This window comes from Octopus bimaculoides, chromosome 12 (assembly GCF_001194135.2).
Source record: "Octopus bimaculoides isolate UCB-OBI-ISO-001 chromosome 12, ASM119413v2, whole genome shotgun sequence".
Classification (NCBI taxonomy): domain Eukaryota; kingdom Metazoa; phylum Mollusca; class Cephalopoda; order Octopoda; family Octopodidae; genus Octopus; species Octopus bimaculoides.
This window is the reverse complement of record NC_068992.1, coordinates 11,888,935-11,893,853: the sequence shown is the minus strand read 5'-3', so window position 1 is coordinate 11,893,853 and position 4,919 is coordinate 11,888,935.

Below are 4,919 nucleotides of genomic sequence, written 5' to 3'. Positions count from 1 at the left end.
TATATATATTCCTCTCTCCATTATCGTCTCTCATTTCATCATTCGTATTCTCTTCCGTCCACGCAACAACTCATTCAATACCTCCCACTACTGCTCTACTATTTTGACCAGTTTTGCATATCATGTTATACCTCCTCATCCCATTTAAGTTTCTTGTAACATACCCAATGACACCCACTACTACTATTACTACTACTACTACTACTACTACTACCACTACTACTTATTTCATCCCTTTTCTTGTCTACTATTTTACAATCCTATTTATTTACCGAAAAGTAGAATCTAGCAGTTTCACTTTATCATTTTAACACTTCGAGACCCGACCAAGTGCAACGTTAATTGCTGGTACAAATGTAAAAGTTTAACTTGCACAGAGAAATTATAGGTGTCCAAAGAGCTAAATAGCTCTCCACAAAATCATCTCTTTTTAACTATTAGAATGTATGTATGCTAAAATGATCAGATTCTGAAATGACCAGATTCTGAAAGTCATTTGCTAGGTTAAAATATTTTCTTCGTCCTACAGCTCATTAATAATATGGCCATTCTCATGATTGAGCCTTCATAAATTTAGTCAGTCTCTTTGTCTATCCGTTTGTCTGTCCGTTTGTCTGTCCGTTTGTCTGTCTGTCTGTCTGTATGCATCTATGTACATACGCACGTATGTATGTACGTATGTGTGTATGTCTATATCTATGTATGTATTTATGTATGTATGTTTGTATGTATGTATGTATGTATGCTTTAGTTTAATATTTAAAATTACCAATAAGAAACCGGTTTCTACTCCAGAGCCAAGGTTCTTTTAGTAGAATTTGGATACCGTCAAATAGATAGTTATTTATATGTTTTTAGTCTGTTTCTGATTAAAGTTTCAAAATTGTTTGGATCGTCGTGTGACAAAGTTATATACTAATGACGTTTTTTAACGAAAGAGAGAGATAGAGAGAGAGAGAGAGAGAGAGAGAGAGAGAGAGAGTTCTCTTTTCTTCATCATCATTTCCGCTAACATTCACAGTTTAAATTTTAAGAAGGTTTTCCAGATGTTTGTTGCCCGAGATTGTGAGATGACTTGTAACAAATAAATCACAGAGCTATGTTCTTTCTATAAGAATGTCGGTAAGGGACTGTTTTAGCAATATTATTGGCCCCACACCGTCAGGCAAATCAATGTACGGAGCCCTATCGTATTTAGTTATAGCTAACCACAGAATACGTATGTTAGATTTGGACACCTAGACCAGCGGTTCTCGAACGCTACTCCCAGGGCCGCATGCGGCTCTTAAGCATTCTTCCAGCGATCCCCGACGATCTTCCTTCTATAAATATAATAAACTTTTCTTTAAATTGTCTTATTTTATTTTTTTACATTTTCTTCTTTTTTTTTTTTTTGAAGCCCCTAAAAGTTCCAGGTTTGGGATCTGGCCCGGATATTAAAAGGTTGAGAAACACTGCATTGGACCTTCGAACCCCCTAACGAATTGCCTAGTGCACCCCTGCTTTAGGACAGCCATACTTTGATCCAAACTGGTTGATCTATATTTGATACTCCAATGATAATGGATATAAAATTGTAATTGTACTTTAGGTGCTGGATTCATAAATCTATTCTTTCTCCTGTGTTTTTCTTACCACATTGTTGTCAAATGTGCAGCTGGCTTCCGCAACAACAACCTGTTGTTTTTCATTTATTTATTTATTTATTACTTCATATTTTTTGTGGAAGGTGGTTAGATACGATTCACTGTTCATTTACTTTTGCTTACTCTGTTGTGTCCTGAAAATGTAATCATGCATGACTTTCCGCTATTAATCAAAAGCTTTCTTCTGAGATTTTGTTGTGATAGATCAGTGCTACTTCCCTAGCTGTATATTTCTAGTCATAGGTCAGAGAATACTTCTCGTGTACTAATTCGTTAACACTCATGATGATAAGCAATCACTCACTCACTCAATCGATCAATCAATCAATCAATCAATCAATCAATCAATCACAATCTATCTATCTATCTATATATATATTTCTCTCTCTCTCTCTCTCTCTCTCTCTCTCTCTCTCTCTCTCTATATATATATATATATATATATATATATATATATATCGAAATGCGGAGTAGATGAAACAGGGACAACTGACGAAGGGGTATACTCTATATGTTGCATGTCTCGTTTCTCACTTTGTTTTTTTTCGTTGTTCGATAAAGTTCGTTTTCTATGTTTTCGTCTGTACGTTTTCGTTTCTCATTGTGTTTAACGTTCTTTTTTTATATCCTGTACCCATATATGCATGTATGCATATGCATACATACAGATGCAGGTATGTACATACATGTATAGATATATGCATATATCTATATATTATTTATATTATTATATATATATTTATAAATATCTACCTAATCATCTATCTATCTATCTATCTATCTATCTATCTATCTATCTCTTTATATATATATATATATATATATATATATATATATATATATATGTATATATGCGTTTTGAACATGTGTAGGCATTGTATGCTTCTGTTAGTGACGCAACGAAATATATACAACCTGCATATCATACACAGTTCCATTGAAAAGATTTGAATGACGCTGTACACAGAAGCATTTATACATACTTGAATATATATTTTGAATACACCATGTTGGTATGTATGCATTAAAAATATCATGATATGAAATAATATATGTGTATGTTTAGTGCATCTGTAATTGTATGCATGTAAATATATCTAAACATGTCTACAACTACACGCGTCTACATATATATGTACGTATACATGTAATTATGTATCTAGGTTGAACTGAATAATAGAAAGTGTGACAAAGTAATCGATACATGTCGCAGATATTATGCATTCTTTCCTGGCAGCTGAAATTTCACTCAGACGGTTCCACAACAATCATGTGTCTACCGAAAGACATTACAATTTGTGAATTTTTCCTTGAAATGAGTAAAGGAACGCCTATGAAAGAAACTGAAGAAAAACCAAACTGGAGGTTAATGGAATTTACTTGAATCATCCGCTTGATATCTCTATGAATTGCATTTGTATATGTAATCTTAAAATTACGATTTATTTCTCGGTTTGTTATGTTTTATCTCGTGTAATTAATATATACACTCAAACACACTAACTACATACATAAATACATACATACATGCATGCATACAATCATACATATGCACGTACATACATAAGGACATACATGCATACGTCACAAACGTACATACACTCATACATAGATTACAAACATACATACAAACAGAGGCACTTATGCACACAGATATAATGTAATTTATTATAATTATGAATTGACAAAGTACCGATACATATTTTCCTAGACACAAGTTATATATGAAGAAATTTACGTTATCTAATGTAATAATTGTATACATACGAATGCTTTACATGCATACATAAATATACACAGACATACATATATACACGCACACATACACACACATGTACGCACACACTCACACATACGCATAGTTTTCCATGGAATGCATTTATACTGTTTCAAACACTTGTATTTCCTCACGTTGTAAAAATATATTCTGGAACAAGTCAAAGATATTTTGGTAGCCCAGATTCTGCAATCATCTACCCCCATTTACTGCTTACCTGTCGAAGTTATGAAGAATATGTAAAGCAATCAGATACAGGTGTAAAATCAAATATTGACAAGATATTTCCATACACTCATTCATTCGTAAGAAAACCATGTTGGTACTTCTGATATTAAAAAGTTTACGTCAGAATTGCACGATTATGTCTTTATGCTAAGAAGAGATGTTACAGACTTTTGTACGGTGACGAACAATCTTGTAACTTGCATAATTGATAGCTGAAGAAGGTGCTCTTGACAAATCTTGAGAAATACAAAGCAGATGTTTAGCAGGTGTCTTCAGTCTTAGAGACAGAAGCTCCCGTAATTCATTAACAGAGGAAATTGATCAGGTGACAGAAGAAATAGCACACACCGAGCAGAAAGCTTTGTGATGCCAAGTTCATTGTTCAGAATATTCTCAGCTCTACCACGCAATATACTAATTGTATTGGGCATTGAATTGATAGTCTATCGCCTGTCACTCATCACCATTGGTGAACACAATCAATGTTCTCCTGAACGGTGACAGTTGCTGGAGGTCCAGGCCTTGGGTCATCTTCAAGACTCTCCCTTCACCTCCTAAATTCAGCAACCCACTTTTACGCTGTTCAAAAAGCTGGAACATCTTCCCCTAATGTAGTAAACACGTCAGTGTGAATGTCATTTTTTCTGCAGACAATTGATAACAACACTACGATGCCAAATTCTGTCCATTTTCAAGAAAAGAGGTTAGTAGTTACTTTTGAAGTCTCTGAATAGTCAAATGTCAGTTTATCTGGAAAGAAACAATGCAGTTACCAATGATAAGCTTTGAAATTGATGTATACAATATTTATCAGCTCTAGCATCACTCCTCCTTAGTCAGCCTCTGAACATTTCAGCCGACATTCGTACATTATTACCTAACTTATATAAACATAAATGTATTTATATACGTACTTAAATGGGCTTTATATATATTAATATGTATATACATAAATGTACACATATAAATGCATGTCTATGTACACACACACACACACACACTTATATATATATATATACAGACATGTATACATATACACACACGTATGTATATCTATTTATATACTTGTAAATATTTAGTTCATCTATACACACGTATGTTTACTTGCATGTATGTATATGAACATATCGAAGAGCGTAGGCTTGAAACGTAAAAGACTTTTTCACTTCCCGAGCGTCAAACTGATACATCTGTTTGTTGTTTACACACCCGTTTTCGTCTTTCGCTTCTTTTTTGTAAATTCTCACTATATGAACATATCTATATAT